Here is a 17,410-nt window from a genome sequence, read left to right on the forward strand (position 1 = left end):
CCCTGCCCCCATTCAAACAGGGTGTTTTCTGATCATTAAATGTGTATTTGATAGAAGATCTGACAGCTATCTGGTCCCAGATGCGGAGCTACAAGTTAATTCAGAGTCCCAGGTGATGCCTTCATATCTGTCTGTCGTCATTTAGTGGTGATGGCCCATCTCCCCTGGAGGAAGAGGTCCCCTCCTGATGCAGGAGGCGCAGAAGAGATATTTGCATGGAGACAGTGGGGGTGGTACTTGTGGGCTCCCCCTACTTCTAGGTGCTGCTGGAGGCTGGGCATTGGTCAAACCAAAGAGATATCGAAAATGGATCCTACACAGCCTTCCAGGACACCCCTAAGTATTCAAGCACAGACTAGAGCTGAAGATTCATGCATGGAAAGGAGCCAGATCCAACTTCCTGACTGTCCCTTAACTTACCAAAGTCTATGCTCTGAGAGGGGTACAGGTGGGCTGGATGGCGTTTATTGGAACTTTGTTATATTAGGGCCCTAGTTACTACCCTTCCTTAAGCTTAAAGATCACCCGGGAAGCTATTGGTGAGATGTAGGTCCGTCTCCCAACTGTCGGTAAAATGTGAGAATCTACCCCCGGCCCCAAGGCTCTGAGTCATTTGCACTGGAAAGGGGTTCAGGAATCTACATGTTCACAAAATCTGGCATTTCTAATGCAGCTGTGAATGAGTAATTCTTTGAAAAACAGCCTGTAGAGCTACGGTTCTTAAACTCTAGCACACTCTGGATCCCCTGCAGGTCAGGTTAGAACCAGATGCCCAGTTTGCTGGCTATCCACGACCTGGAGATCAAGAGTCACATGTTCCACCAACTGAGGCAGCTGGGTGCATTTCTGCATTTCTAGCAAGTTCTAAGGTGAGGCTTTGCTGCTGCTCCTGGAACCCCACTTTGAAAACTACTCTTTTTCTGTCTTGGAGAAAAAAAATCAGCTGGGTCATGTCAGGCCTCAAAGGAAGGGCAACCAGGCCTTACCCATGTCTGAGTCCCCCAGCAAGGATGAGTGAGCTTATCCTTGGCTAATTAAATTCATCTTGAGAACTTTTAGAAAGTTCTACTGATATTTTATCTCAGAGAAGGGGAGGTCCCACCATCAGTATTTTTAAAGAACTGTCCTCCCCACCATGCAGCCAGAACTGAGAACCACAGCCCCACCATCCTTAGCACTGAAACCAATTTCAGTTTTTGTGTTGGTGTTTGTCGAGTGCTCACTGTATCCTTTTATTTGGTAGTTATCAATAGTTATTGATAGTTATCACGTTGTCAAGTGCCTACTGTTTTCCAAGTATTGTGTAAGAGGTGGTGAGGGCAGAAGAAGGACCTGTCTGCTCCTCGAGCAGCTCACAGCCCACTGGAGATGACAGGTGTGCAACACACCCAGAAGCTGAGTTTGAAGGAAGGCAGGTGATGTCGAACCATGGAGCTGAGAGGACTGTTTTTGCGGGAGTTGGGGCAGGAGGTGAAAACCTTCCAGAAAAAGGCAGAGTCTGAACTAAATGCGGCAGCAAAGGCCAGAAGCTCATTCCAGGCTGATGGGACAGTATTCTGGTGCTTAACCCTGAAACGGTATAGAATATTCAGGAAATCTTAGTGGGGGGGTTGCTGGAGGATTGGAGGGTGAGGCAGGAGTGGCGGGAGATGAGGAAGGAGGGTTTATTTTATTTTATTTTATTTTATTTTATTTATTTTATTTTATTTAGTTCAATTTGCCAACATTTAGCATAACACCCAGTGTTCATCCCGCCAAGTGCCCCCCCTCAAGGAGGGTTTAGAACTGAATTGCCTTTGGAGATCGGATTATATAGTTCATGTCCCTGCACGGAGAGCTAGAGGTGTGGCCACCAGCCCCTTGTGGCCGCAGAGTGGGATGGGTCCTCACCACTCCTGTCTCCGGGGGTGGGGGGTGGGGGGAAGCCAGCTCTTTGAGTCTGCATTCCTTTAAAAAGCATGACTCTGATCCCTTCCTGTGAGCATTTGATGCCAGGGTCCCAGCTAGAGTCCCAGCTCCACCTCCTCCTTCAAGAAACAAATAGGAAGATGGGGAGAGATGGGACAGCTGGTCCCTGGTCCTGTTCCTGTCTCCCATATGGGTCCCCTCTCATGGCTGCATGTAAGAAGTGACCTTGGGCAGGAAGTCTGAAGGCCTCTCTAGCTCTTTCTTTAGAAAGTTGTCTTCAGGGAAAACCTGGAGGCCACAGGGTCCCATGGCTCTTCTCTGGGGCGCCAGGCTCTTGCCCAACCCAGCTTGTAAAACCCCCTCCCCAAACTCTGTCCGATGAGTCTGGGTGTCCCAGAGCAAGGCGCTGGCCATCTGCCACCTCCATAGCATCTAGCATAGACAGCCCCGCTCTGGGTCACCGATCCCTGAAGAGAAACCCATTTATTCACTAGTGTTTCGAAATTAAAACCAGGGCCTTGCTCTTGTCTTTGGCGAGTGGGATGGGAAAAGTCAGACTTGGAAGAAGGAACCTGGACATCTTGAGTGTGGAGGCTCCTGGGGGAAGGGGGCTGGCTTGAGAAGTAGGGGCCAAGCAGAGCCTTGGACCCCTGGACACCAGAATGGGGTTCTGGGGTGCTTAGTTCATCCATGGGCTGCCACACTGTCCTCTGGTTGCTCTCAGCAATATCCTGTCACTGGTGAGGCTAATTTCCTGTATTTATTCTGTTTTCAATATTCAGAGTATTTTTGGCTCTCCTGTTTGGACCCTAAATGGGTATCCTCTTGTGTCATGGTGGTAAAAGAGCACAGGGACATTCGGGGGCCGACGATATGTTCAGATTACTGGGGGAGAGTGGCGGGGGCAGAGCCCGATCAGACAGGGCCCATCAGCCTCAGGGAGGACGGTGGCCATGACCTGAGGGCAGGGGCAGCCCCTGCTCCACTTCCAGAAGGACTAGGGGTGGCGTGATCTGAATGTCCCCAGTAGGGGAGGCATGAGACTCAGAAACACACAGCAGATGCTGGAACGTGTCCTGAAATGAGGACTTGGCTTTTACAGGCCAGCACGTGCCAGGGGCCCAGAGAAATGTGATCCCAAACTTCCAGGGAGCTCGTACTCATGGACTCACAGATTTCAAAGGCCAATCTCTTTGGGGGCTCTTCTCGCCCCTCAAGTGAAACGGAACAGTGTATTAGGGCCTGGCTGTAGAGGGGAGAGGACTCCAGGAGGCAGCGAGGCGGAGGGGGCCGGGGGGCTTCGGCAAAACCGGCAACAAAGAGCCCAGTGACCCAGCGAAGCCTGAAGCAGCCCAGACATGAAAGGAATATGCTGGAAAAATTAACTCAGTGTTTGCTTTGGGAACCAGTCTGACGGCTCTTAATCCAGTGGGTGTGTGTGTATTGCAGCTCACGGGACGTCCCAGAGCCCCGGCAGGGCGACAAAGAGCCGTTTGTGAGGTTTCCATCCACACCCTGGCCGCCGGGACCGCGCCCCCGCCACCGCGCAGTGGTCCTGCCCCAGGGGGCTTCCAGGCTTCTCCAAGCGGCCTGCTCCAAGGCTGCCTCCTTGTTGACTTCCTCCTCTTCCCACCCTGATGTTCCCCCTTTGGAAAGATGGATGGCAAGGAGAAGTCACCAAGCCCGGAGGCTAAACATGCATGGCAAGTCTGTGATTCCAGAGTGCGTCCCTTAGATCCAGAAGGATGCCCTGGTCCTGGAAGGGGGCCTGGGGGCGCGAAGGGCCAGCGAGCCTGAAGGGATGGGAGCCGAGGCAGCGGGGTCACTGCCTCGTCAAGCCTGCTCAGTGGGATCCCAGTGCACACACGCGCAGACATTTCTCGTACCGGAATCTGATTAGATGTGCTTGAAAAGAAGTCATATTTCAAATTCCTTTCCCCTTGTTTTAACCAGACCAGCCCCAGGGAAACGGAAGCCATGGCCAAAATTCAGACAAACAAAAGAAGCGACTTAGATTTCTGAGCTTCCCGAGCATTCAAGTCCCGCCTTTCAAGGGCGTGTTCAACGTCCATCCAGGGCACCCTTGGCCACATGTGGCTTTTGCCTTACCACGCAATTTGGAAGGGACCCCGCTCCGTATGTTGACCCACAGACGTAGTACATACAAAGCCAACACCCATGAGGTCCAGTCTTGGGGCAATGCGGTCACTAGAGAAGCCGCATCTGGCAACCAGAGCAAATTTTAAAGCAACCCAAGTGCTAGCTTGCGTCTACCCGCCAACACGAAGGGCATAAGTGGGCCAAAGCAATCTGTTTTAGTGTCCCCTTTGCTCCCCAGTCCATCCCCTCCCACATCACAGCCGCTCCCCTGCCTCGCTCCCAAAACAGAAACAAGACCGCTTCTCTATTCTCTTGGTAACTGAAATGCTGATCTGGGAAATTGAGATCCTCCTTGGGGATGATGCTGAATCCTCTTCATCGGGTGCGTGTGGGTCAGGGTGAGCATGAGCAATAGCTACCCTAGGTGCCGTAGATTGGTCAGAGTCACCAAAAAGAGGGTTTATGAATGGCGTCTGTCTGGTTTTCCTTCCTCCTCACCCTCAGGCTGGAGCAGACGCTCCCCACTCAGCCGTCAACCCAACTCTTGAGTCTAATGTCCCATGTAAACCCTTGGACTCTTGTCTCCAGCCAGACAGGACATGCCCTCATCCCGCTCTTGCCTGTGGGTCCTCAAGCCCCCAGAGCATGCCTTTCATTCCTTCCCCACCTGTGTGCACAGCTCCAAACTCCTCCATCCTGCTCAGAAACCGGGGTATTGACAAGCATCATGGAGCCACCATGGCTGCCCAGGTGGGAAGAGAGAAGAGACTCTCAGTTCATTTCATCTAAGCCATTTTCATCTAAGACCTGTGTTACCAGCTGTAAGAATGCAGTTCAGTTCTAACTAAGGTCAGTTATGATTATTGCTTTAATGTAAATACGATGTTTGTAACAACTCACCATGGAGCAAAGGGGTGGTCTGGAAATAAGCATCGTCACTCTCCCAGGGGCCCTGTCCCCAGCCTACCATGTCCCTCTCGATCTGCATGGCTCAGAGTGAGAAGCCAGGTGCAGTGGGCACCACAGTGCACGCATCCCTGTATTGTCCCTCCCTAGCTCCGCCATCTGCTCTTTCAGTGGGACAAGCATCTGGAGTATCACCAGACCTGCAGACCCAGATTTGCTCTGGCCCAGGTTTGGAGTGGTTGCTCGTCAAGCTCTTAGAGGTCAGCCTGGTGCTGTGGGGAAATGAGCCTTGGCGGTGACCTGGGTCCTTACGTGCACTTGGCTGCTCCTGGGCCAGGTGCCCTCCACACATTCTCAGACCTCTTGGGGCACTCTTGACTTCCTTTGTGCATTGGGGGGTTGAAGCAGGTGTGCCCTGCTTGAGACACAAGTTCATCAGGGGTGATGTAATGAATTGGGGCTTTGTGTTCGGAGAGAGTTAGGTTCAAATCCAGGCAGTATTGTTCACTTGCTATTTGATCTCAGGAAAGTCACTTAGCTTCATTCATTTCTACAGCCATAAAATTGTCTCTTTGGCACTCTATCCATCTGACAAATCACCACAAACTGGGCGGCTTGTGTAACGGAGCCATACCCTCCCACAGCTCTGGAGACCACAAATCTGAAATCAAGGCATCGCCGGGGTCAGCTTCTTTTGAAGGTCGTGAGGGAGAATCTCTCTCCTGGCTTCTGGTAACCTCTGGCTTGAGGGTGCCATCCAGCCCATGTCTTCACACTCTACCTCTATGTGTCCAAATTCACCCTTTTTATAAGGACACCTGTCATACTGGATCAGAGCCCACCCTGATGACTTCATCTTAGCTCCATCACCTGCAAAGACAATGTTTCCAAATAAGGTCTCACTCACAGGTGCTGGGGGGTTAGGACTCCAACATCTCTGAATGAGATGGGGGAGGGACACAATTCGGCTCAGTAACAGGAGCTGATGGAGAAAATTCAAGTCGAGAAAGCACTTTCCTGCAACATCTGCAAACACTCGCCTCTCCACCTCTCGGCAAAATTCGATAATGCTGCTATTTTGAGGTCATCTTACTTTTCCATGAACCGTGAGACTTTGCCAGGAGTTCAGTCCTGAGATTTCAGGTGACTGTTGGTGGGGAGCCTCATCGATCTGCTCTCATCATCCTGTGATCCAAGCTGACTGCGTGGGAGCTCAAGCTGACCTCCTCATGGCCACCAGTTGGACAGACAGACCCAGTCAAGGAGTCAAAAGTTTCAAATCTCCCCAGATTCCTCCAACCTCGAGATTGGGTTTTTACCACGGAATGAGATGCATTCAAAGGCATCTTCATTTTCCATAGAACTTGCCAGCAGCAGAGAGGCAAGGCAGAAAGTGTGGCTGGAAATTCCAGCTCTGCCGTCCTTGAAATCGGACCTTGTCTTCTCTCTCATTCTCTTCCTCTCCTTCGGTCTGTGGGAGAGAAATGCAAGTACGCAGGGCTCTCACCCGCTGTCCCCAACCCGAGGTTAAGAGCTCCCTGAGAAGTGCCCCAGAGGACAGGCACGGCAGGTGAGCGGAGAGAGTCCAGTCGTGTTTCTTTTACAGCTTGCTGAGTTTCTCCCACCATCCCTAATCAATAAATCTTCTTTAAATGAAATAATCTCCAAATAGCTGAGTGGTGACCTAAAAAATTAATGCTAATAGGAAATGGGAAACACATCCGACGCTGAGTAATAGGTTCTTTTTTTCATACACGAGTTGAATCTGTGTGAAATTCCTTCCCTCAAATTATAAATAGAAACCAATGTTTCGGTTGGGCTTTTCTCTTTTTGTGAGGTTTTTCCCACAGACAAAAGGGATTTTCACTTTCGGGAGAAGTGAATGCCAAAGGCAAGAGGGTTTTCAGTGGCCGTGGAGCAGGGTCCCCGCTTCCTCGCCAGAGCCAGCGTGATGGACCGTCCTCAGCCTGACACCCTGAGCTCTTTTCTCTCTTAAAGAAAAAGGCTCCAAAGCAGGAGCCAGAAGATGCAGTCCCACCCTGGCTGGCCGTGGCGTGCTGGGTGACCCGGCACGGGACCTGCCTCGGCTCCTGTGGTATCAGTTTGCTCATCTGGTGCTGATACTCGAAATTGGCGGCTCGCCTGGCCCTTGCACTCAGAGTCTGGATACTGCACAACATGCAGAGAGAGAGAAAACACATCTACAGCTCTCAGGAGCCCGGATGGAAATGTGATAGAGACGGGGAACAGAAGGGGTGCTTCAGCGGGAGGAGACGGCCCGTAGTCTCTGCCACAGGCCACAGAAACCAGACCAATGGCAACCGGAGCCACGGGCTGACAGGGATCTGCCTGGAAGGCTGAGAATCCCCAGCAACACAGACCTCTGATAGCATTTCAGCAATTCCGATGTCCTGAAAGCTGAAAAACCTAAATTTGATCTTCCCCGAACATGCATGTGGCAATATTTCATCTCTGTTTAAGCCACTTTGTTGAATGCCTAAACCTGCTGGTGTGTGGTATAGGCACCACGTTCCTTTCTGAAATCCATAAAAGTTCTGAATTCTGCATACATCTGCCCCCCAACAGTTTCAATGTAAGGGACTAGGGACCTAAAATCATCTCATTTAGAATTGCCACCAGCAAGGAGATGTCCCCATGCAACGCTTGAGAGTCTACAGACTGGCAGCTAGCAGAAAGACCTGGAGATCTTTCCACTCAGCGGCCACCATGGAACCAACCTCAGTGTGTTTGGTTGGGAGCAAAGTCACGCCTAAACTCTTACTGTTTCTTTCCTTTGAGCCACCTGCCTGCCCCCGAAGACTTCCAGGCTGACCACCTGCCAAATGGTCATCCTCATGAAACAGTGTCCTTGTAGGAAGAGACTCGATGATGGACACGGGCTCCCCAGATTGCTAGACCTGGGCTCATTCATTCATTCATTCACTCATACATTCATTCAGCCAGTAACGGTGGAGCTTACGATATTGTCAAGGACAGCAACAGTTCCATAGTAAGTAACAGTGCGTTAGTCAGCGGTTCTCTAGAAACAGAAGCAACAGGACATTGGATCCATAGATACTAAGGGGAGATTCAATACAGGAAGTGCTCACACGGTTCTGGAGGCTGAGACGTCCTGTGGTCTGCCGCCTGTAGGCTGGAGAGCCAGGCAAGCCGGTGGTGTGGTGCGGTCCGCGTATGAAGCCCGAACGGGCACTGCTGAGGGTGTGCGTCACCATCGGAGCCCAGACGCCCGAGGACGGGAGTGTCAGCTGTCTGGGGGCAGGAGAAGATGGGTGTCCCAGCTCACCTGGAGAGCAGATATACCTTCCCGCCCATTTTCGTTCTGTTCCTCCTTCAGTGGATGGCCAGGGTGAGCCGTTTCACTCTGTCTCCGACCCCAGTACTAACAACCTCCTCCAGAAACACCCTCCCACACATGCCCAGAAATGACACCTCCCTGCTGCCTAGGCCCCCTGAGCCCCGTCAAGTGGCTGCACAGGCTTACCCACGGTAGGGAGTAAGCACCGGGCAGTGCTGTTACTCACATAGCTGAAATGTTCCTCAGCTGGTGTTTGCTGAGCCCCGCTCTGGTCCAGGCACTGGGTTATGCTTTAGCTTTGTCCTTGGTGCTCAGAGCCGCCCAGTGACATGGCACTGCCATTAGACCCATGTTACAGATGTGGAAACTGAGGCTCAGACACTTCTCTCGTCCCTTGTCCCGGGTTCTCCAGCCAAAACAAGACAGATTCCAACCTAGCTGTCTGTCCTTGGCTCCTTCATAGCTTGTGTGGAATAGCAGTGTCTCCACGTGAGACCCCCAGATGGTGTACGTGTCTTTGGTACTTATGACTCTTCTGGAGGGAGATGGACAACAGGAAAGGGTTCGCTCCACCTGGACCTTGTGAACTTAACATCCAGCAGAGTGAACCAGATGTGAAAGAAGCTATGGAAGGAATGAAGGAACTCATTTCAGATTGTGGGGAATGAGAATGATCCAGGTGAATGAGGAAGGGCACTGCACCCGTTTACCTTGGGAGGCCCCAGGAGGGCCTAGTAGCCCCTGAGAACCCAGGGTGGAGCCTGAAATGTGGGAAGGTCCTGCGGGTGAGGGGTGGCATATGCCAAGGCCTGGGGCCCAGGGCAGGTCTCCCAGGGTGCCCTCATCCTGCTGGATATGGATGTTTGATCTCACTCTACGAGGCAGGTAGGACAGGTATTACCCCTGAAACCCAAGCTATGCCCTTCCTTATGTTATGGCGGGAAATTAAAAAGAAGTGCTGAAAGAACTTTCCAAAGGAGTTCAAACGCCAAAGACACCGAGGACTCCAGTCCCGTTCAGCTGCTTACTCTGAACAAGTCCCTCATGGACATATATTTTTCAAGTGTGTTTCCTCTCCTGTAAGAGGGACCACCGACACCTCCTCACCAGGGTTCTTGTGAGAACTACTTTCATGAAGAAAGACCATCGTACGCCGTGAAGTACAAGATGGACAGGCCCATCAGTATTAGCGCTGTTGTTGTTGCTACAGATCATGACGAAAGGGCCCCGACAGTGGTATCCTGAGTGCTGAAAACAGAGATAACTGGACAATCTCAAAATGACATCCCAGAAACCACAGCAGTGATGAGCTCAGATGACAAACCTGAGCACCCACTCTGGGTCCACCTGACAACTATGGTTCTGAAGGTTCCCATGAAGAAGCAGATTTCCAATCAACACTTCGCCATCCAGATGTCATGGTGACTTTGAACAAGGTGCCAATGCTCGGCAGCAGTTCTATCGGTCTTCTGGCACGTGAGAAATGTGTGGAGGACCAGTTCCCGCCGTCCTGGCTGGCGTCGCATCTGCAGGCCGCAGCACAGGGTTGTCCCCAGCCATCCCCAGCCCTCTCCCCACAATCCCCGGGCCCCCTCCCCGTCTCTGAAACCACCTGGCTCGTAAGGCCCCGTCCTCGCCCCTGTGGACAGGAGCGCTGACCGCAGCTCGCCGCTGCTCTAGGTGGACTCCTCCTTGTGGGAGATGCCAGCTCTCATAAACGCAGTTCCTACTCTCCTGACCCTCTGCCCTTCTTCAAACGAGCTTTTAAACCTTTAAAAACCATGTGGTTTCACTTTCAAGTGTATCAGAGCTTAGAGCATGTTATTTTGGCTCAAGGACAGAGGCTGGGTGGGGGGCTCGTTTTCCCAGATGTGAGCTCGGTGATACTAATGAGCAGGCCGCTTGCAAAGGCCTCCGGGGCCGCGACCTACCCTGCGACCTACCCTCCGAGCTGCGGTGGCCCAGCCGGGCCCGCCAGGGCTCCAGCCCCCAGCGCCGCAGCCCGGCTACCTGCTAGCCGTCCTGCAGTGAATGACCTCGGGCTGGCCTAGAGGTACAAAGGTACGTTCCTGGCACCTCTGGTGGACTCGAGTTTGCTGGACTCAAATCTTACACAATCTGGAGACCTCTCTTTAAGAAAAATAATTCAAAATTGAAAAGATAAAAGCAGTTACAAAAGTGAGGATTCAGAAAAGAAACCCTAACAAATGCCAGATTTTAAAAAGCATCCCTAAACCCACAAATAGTGTTGTTCATGAGCAGCCCGACACACATCTATAATGCTTCTACTTTCCCGTCTTTCTGGGGCTGTGTATTCTTTGAGCTCCTCCTGCATGAGACCCGTTGGGTCACGTCTACAGAGAGGAGGAGGAGGAGAGCCAGTCCCAGTGGCCTCTGTGCGTGTGCTGGCAGTTCAGGGAAAAGTCTCTTCTCTCCACGACGGTGTCCTTTACTTCCACCTGGACTGCAGCCCGCACCTGCGACTGTGGTGCGAAATTTCAAAACTGTCGTCAAACTGAGGGAAACTTCTGTGGGATTTCCATCATATAGGAAGGAGCCTTTGTTACGACCTGGACATTGTCCATTCTAACTCCCTTCTCAACCTCCGGATTTGCTCTCTTGCCTTATGGGTGTCATTTGTGTTCCAGGTGTCAGTATCTTAGCTCCATTTGTCTCCTGGTTCTTTAATAAGGGAATTTAACCACAAAGAGGAGTGTCCTTTAGATCTGTCCAAATTAGGAGTTTGTAATTTCTTACTTGTTTTATTAAAATATTCCAACATGCTTTTCCAAACTCCAGTTATAATGGCATGCTCGGACTTTACCGACTCTACCATTCCCATCGAAAATGATTTAAAAGGCTGTGGTTCACGCATAAGGTGTCCACAGTACCCCTGGTGGAAATGAACTTCCATTTGACTGTGAGTCCAAGAAAACTGAATCCTCCACCCACAACCACGTGCCTCTGTTTGGAGAGATGTTCCAGACTGGCATCTGGGTCTGTGCGTCCCAAACCTGGGATGCCCTCCACCGCCACACTCATCTTCTGTGCGGCATCACGGGCATCTTTGTCTCCCCGGTCCAGCCTTTGGTTCTGCACCTCCAAGTTGCGGAGGCAGGTGACTCAGCACAGGGCAGCGTGCATATCCCAGGAGAATGCCGACGCCAGGAGGCCAGATATGTCCCAGCCGTCCCCTGTGACGCTGGCACCTCTGTCTTTCACAACACAGACACCACTCACCGACTCTTACTTAGCCACATGCCAAGACTGCCGTGCCCCCAACACCGGTGACAGGTGGCTGGTCAGAGGGGGAAGGCAGAAAAGTAAATCCTCCGTTCTGCCTCGAGCACTCTTGCTCACCCCTTTATCTGACAGACTCCAGCTCCACTTTCAGTTTGCCCAGCACCTCCTCCAGGAAGCCTTCCCTGACCTGCCCATCCCCTAGACTTGGTTGACAATCCCTTGGATCCTGGCCCTGCCAAAGGCTTCAAGCCAAAGCCTGTCCCAGCTTGTTAACAGGGGCAATCTGTGCATATTAGAGATGCCCTCCACCACTGCAGGCATGCTCCTGAGGTCGTATGTTAGTTAGAAGAGCAACACCAGGTGACTTTGTCTGACCCTGGATGTTCCAATAACGTCGTCTCATTGGTGGGATGTGTCCCAGCCTGGGCATCACTGGCTGGAATGTCTCAGGGCCTCAGCTGGGAGCTGTCGGGCTGATGGCCTCCGGGTGGGCATCCACTCTGTGTGTCATGGGCTAAATTCTCAGCCACATCGTGAAACTCTGTCTGCTAGGAGCTCCCCTCCTGCCCCGGGACTGCAGTAGAAACTCGCTTCCCACCCCTGGCATCGGAAGAGCTGGACTAGCCCCTGACTTTCTGGTTGTCCTGCTTGGGTTCTGTCCTGCGGCTGTGCTATGTTCATCCCCTCCGGGGGGGAGAGAAATAGCCCATCCCTGCACTGCTGTGGCCTCAGACAAGGCGGGATAGGCCTGGGTGTCCTGCAAATGAAGGGAAGGGCATGGCAGGGGCGGGAACAGGGGCGGGAGTGTCTGGGAGCTGGGTCAGCTCCTGCTAGCTCCCTTCTTCTCTGTTTGTCCGAAGTCTCATGTTAGGTGAAAAATATGCTCTTGCCAGCCCGATTTCTGATTCTGTAAATGAACGTCTTCTTACCATTTTGTGCATGATGGGTTTTGTTTCAGAAGGAGAACTTCTTCTTTCATAGACGATAGAGCCAATCCGCTCACCATCCCCTTGGTGTGTGGGTCCCAAGGCCACCACTTCCCCATGTCCACTGCCCTGAGACCCAGGGTGCCTTCCCCACGTCAGAACCAGGTTCCACCTTCTTGCTGAGCATGTCTGCCTCACATGTGTGACTTCGTTGGGAGTCGGGAAAGGCCGTCATCAGGGCCAGGGCACTGTGCACTGGGGCTTCTTTGGGCATCGATTGGTTGACATTGTTCAGGTCCCAGTGAAATGCAGTGCCAGCCGCCAGGTGGAGGCAAATGCCATGTGGCTTCCTGCCTGGGGACGAGGAGAAGGTGGTGGGAAGGGAGGGCCATTGCCTTCAATGTGCCTGGTATGGAGGGTTGGGTGGTAGGCAACCCAAGAGAAGAGGAAGAGGGGGCTTTCCCACGTACATCCCCAGCCTCCACCATCCCCGGATTCACTCTCCTCCCTGGGATGCCCACCCCTGTACCTAGAAGACTGGTCTCTGCTCAGCACTCAGCTCTGGCTCTGGCTCCCAGTTGGAGGGCGAGAGTAGAGAGGGGTCAGGACGTTCGTTGCTCCCACTTCTTGCCATGGCAGCTCCCAGCTGTCGCCAGTCCCAGGGGCATCATCCCTCACTGCCCTCCCCTTCCTGAGGGTTGGCCTGACAGACAAGGTGAGAAACACCACCATGCTCTCCTCCCACCTCCTCTTGGTCTCCTTCTTCTCCATCACCATCAGCAATTATTGAGCACTAACTGCATGCCTGAGCGCTTGCTGTATGCATGACCTCACGTAACCCCATGAAGCATGTGTTTATCTGATCTCATTTCACAAATGAAGAAATGGAAGTTCAGAGACTCAAGACACCTGCCCGAGGTCACACAGCCCAAAAGCATGAAGGCTCTGACCTGAATTGAGGTCTGATTCCAGTACCCAGTTTCCTGATGTCCTGGGCGAGGCTGAGTAGGTGTTCCCAACTAAGATAGAATTCCAACGTTTCTTCCGGGTTAAGGCGCTGCTAGCTAAGATGTAACTATCCTACCAGGGAGATAATCACAAATGTCTGGCAAAATTGAAACAAAATCATTCAGAGGCGATGCTGCCAATCAGCTAATCTGCAAAGAGCCTTTCCCAGCTTGGAGATGGCTGTCATGCTCATTGCCCCGCTGAGCAATATTACTCAGAGCTCTGCTGTACGTATATTGCTTTATTCCCATTTTGTAGATGGCGAAGTTGAGAGTCAATGGTGAAGCGCTTGCCCAAGAACTCGTGTGGTAGAGAGGTCGGAGTAAGAGCATAAACCTAACCTGAGAACGTGCCTCCCCACCAGGCCCCACTCTTCCCAGGAGCATGGCTCTCCCAGGTGTGGAGCTGGAGGCAGCATGCAGGGGCTCTGGGGATGTGGGAGTTGCAGCTGGAAGGCTAGGGAGATGCTGGGGAGGACACCTGCCTGCTCCTTGGATTGTTCGTTTGAGAGTCTTCGATGTCACAAGGGCAATGGAGGGAAGTGCAATGTCTAGATGTCAAATTACCTGGCTAGGAAAATCCCCAGAGGAACGTGCTCTGCATGTGTGATGACCTGACGCCGTATTCACCTGGGCTGGGCCTACAGCTGGGTGCCGGGCTGGTGGAGGTCGGGGGGTAGACCTGGTCTGGCCCAGATGTGCCGCCTTGCAGCTGGAGAGCCTGGGCGGCCGTGCTGGTTTGTTTTGGACCTCCTGGAGTCTCCGTGTGTCGTGCACAGAACACACTGCCCATACTGAGCGTCTGCCGTGCTTGCAGCTTAACCAGCAACATTCAAGCAGCACCTCACTTTGTGTCCTGCTCCCGGGATACACGTCTCCCAACCGCCCCTTGTGGAGCCTGAGCGTGTGAAGGAAGGAAGCAAGCAAGCAGCGTAGGAGGGGGGCCAGGCCAGGGCACTAGTGGAAGGTCTGGCTATGGGGGCAGTAGCATCACACTTTCTGTCCCTACCGCCCAGCGCTGGCCTCTGAGCTGAGGTACCATCTCCCGGAGGCCTCAGAGCTGAGCTGCACATCAGGCTGGTTGCGGGGCCTCCAGGCCGGATTCTGGCCCTCCCAGAGTACAGGAGAGTTCTAAAATATACTCCCTTCTGCATAGCTTCTAAGATGGGCGGTGTTGTCTGCATCAACTGTTGACTTAGATACTGTCTTATAGGGTCATTCCAAAGACTAAAGCGTGACATTCTGCACATAGTAGGTACTCAATATAAAGTTACTGAGTGATGGGACGCTTCAGCTCAGGGAATGATCCTGGGGTCCTGGGATAGAGTCCCGCATCGGGATCCCCGCAGGGACCCTGATTCTCCATCTGCCTGTGTCTCTACCTCTCTTTGTCTCTCATGAATAAATAAATAAAATCTTTAAAAAAAAAAAAAAAGTAAAACTACTAAGTGAGTGAAAGAATGGATTCGTGGCACACACACGGCCAGGAATTGTACACCTGATAACCACCTGCTAAATATGTGTTATTATGATCATGACTTGAATTATAAAACAGTAATACTGTGGCCGTGGCAACAGCCTCCGGCCTCTGTGCATCTGGGAGCCAAAGGAAAGGCCAGTGAGTCTGGGGAGGGGGTCCCAGCTTCCAGGCGCATGCAGGTCTGTAGCTCTCTGTGTCCCCAGGGAGAGGTCAGTTAGATGGGGGCAGGTGTAGCGTATCTTCCGACTGTAAGCTTTAAAGTCCGTAGTGAGCGTTACTGTGGCTCCTTCTTCCTGGGTGGTGGAGGCTGATAACAAGGGCAGTGGGTTCACAGTCAGCCCCTGGGGGATTACACCGCCTGGAAGAGACACCAGCCTTTGTCGTCTATGTCACCAAGTCTCATCATGGCAGCAGCCCTAGCCTGTCCTGCCGGCTGAGTGACCCGAAGGCAACTGGCATGTCAGGTGGAGGGATGCAAACTTTGTCCACGATCTGCTTTCCTTTTCTCTGATGTACGTGGGTTTTGAAAGGGGATCTGTCTCTGGTTTCCGCCAGCCAGCTCGATGTCTGCGTCCGCTTTGCTGGGCTGGTGACCCAGAGCAGAACGGGCACTGGGGCGGGGCATCTCCCCAGTTGCACGTGAGCCGGCTTTGTGGGGCTGCCTCTAACAGCCCTGAGAAAGCTCTCAGGACAAACCTTCCTCTGCTTTGCCCATTCCTCTTAATCACCAAAGAGCACTTTTCTGGGGCCATCTGTGATGGCTTACATGGAACTCAGTGCAACACCAAGTCGAGGCTCTGTCCCTTTAAACTTTCTATTCATGTCATTTTGGTGTGAAGGATTTACTCGTGAGAACCAGGTGGTGCAGATAAGGGAGCTGCTATCTCCACTGGGTGCTTTGGCCACTTTCCAGATGTGTCAACTTGCAAGCGGACGAGGTGTTCCGTCCTGCTCCGGGGACTGTGTGGGCAGTGGGGTGGTGGCTTTCGCCATTGCCATGGCTGGGTGGAGGGAGAGCTTGCAGGGCGCTGTCCCATGAGTTCTGGCAGGGCTGTTTGTGACTGTCACTCATCTAGAACCAGGTTCCCATGCGATGGCAGACCTCCAGGAGCACATTGGTTAGTCTGTTCATTTCGTGCCTTGGAGGCGCCATGGCCAGACTGTCCACGAGTGCTGGTGACTGCTTTGCCCGAGCGCATTTGTTGAAAGGCCACAGGGATCTGAAAAAAATGAATTTCAACCTCATTTGGGAAAATGTTTGGGGATTTTGCAGACAAACCCCATGGCCAGTGAGCAGTTGCCTTCCCTACACTGCTGCCCCTGTGCATGTGAATGGGTCTTCTGAAGCAAAGGAATGGGTCAGAAGCAGAAGTCTCATTCCGGAAGGTTCAGAGCATACACCGGCCAGTGGGAAAGCCTGTCAGCACCCATCAGTACCATCATCTGTGTACCTCTGGTTTCTCCCATTCACCTGCTCCCACCCCCAGTCTATCTTGTCTCAGAAAATACCACCTCCACTCTTCCCACTGCGTCAGCAGCCCTGTCAGCCCCACCCTCAGACTCCATCTGGAGCACCTCACTTCTCATCACCTGCAAGCCACACCTGGCCAAGCTCTGCTGTGTCCCCCTGGACTGTTGCTGTCATCTCCTCCCTGACTCTCCAGCCCCATTCTTAACCTCCTCCTCCACTGCCTTCTCACCTGGCAGCAAGAGATGCTGGGAAAACGCTAGGTACGCCCTGGTCCTCCCCAGTTTCAAATCCCATAAAGGCTCCATATCACTGAGTTGACCCCCAGGTTCCTACAGTGGACCACACCAAGGGGCCCATGTGTCTCCCCCAGGGCACGTGTCTGGGGACATGTTTGGTTGTGACAATGGGGGGAGGCTGCTACCAGCATCTCATCTCATGGGTGGAGGCCGGGATGTAGCCCAGGATCCTGCACGGGGTGGTCCCATAGGCCCCCAGGTCACGAATGCTGAGGCCGAGGAAGCTTGATGTCACTACCGTTTGCCATCTGTCTGGAATAGTGAATAGGGAGGGCACTTTCATGTAATCTTGCCAAATTTACCTGGCTTTATCTCTGCCATCGCTACTTTGTGACCTGGGGCAGGAGTGTGCCTGAGTGGGCAATAGCTTTCCGGTAAGAGTGCCAATCCGAGTTCTAGTGTGCTCGTCTGTTGGTGTGTCTTGCACACAAATATCTGCAGGTAGGTACCTCAGGGCCATTGCACCAGCCTCAGAATGCTGCCCTGGTGCAGGGGTGCTTGTGTCTTCCTGCTCCACCACCTTTGTGAGTGACGGTCATTGTCATGTACCTGCATGGCTTCTGTAATTGCAGGCATTCAAAAGGACAAAAGGTGAGGAGCAAAAGAAGAGCAACCATGTCTCTGTATTAAAATACCCTCCAAAAGTCCACCCAGTCACATCCACTAACAAGACGAGATTTTAGTTGGGCACGTGGACACCCGAAACAAAATCCCCAGTGAAAACAGTGGGCAGGAAGCAGCGGCAGCATTGGCA

General features: G+C 52.7%; 1 long non-coding RNA gene across 2 annotated transcripts in view; it reads right to left on the reverse strand.

The window, feature by feature from the left end:
• Positions 1–14,926: 14,926 nt before the first annotated feature.
• The window catches only part of LOC112646787 (uncharacterized), a 29,537-nt gene continuing 27,053 nt past the window's right edge, over positions 14,927–17,410 (reverse strand). For both annotated transcript variants that reach the window (XR_007410922.1, XR_004816030.2), the window contains one exon: positions 14,927–16,109. This is a non-coding gene — a long non-coding RNA (uncharacterized LOC112646787). The remainder of the gene's footprint in view (positions 16,110–17,410) is intronic.

The sequence above is a fragment of the Canis lupus genome, chromosome 5 (genome assembly GCF_003254725.2).
Source record: "Canis lupus dingo isolate Sandy chromosome 5, ASM325472v2, whole genome shotgun sequence".
In the NCBI taxonomy this organism is placed as follows: Eukaryota; Metazoa; Chordata; class Mammalia; order Carnivora; family Canidae; genus Canis; species Canis lupus.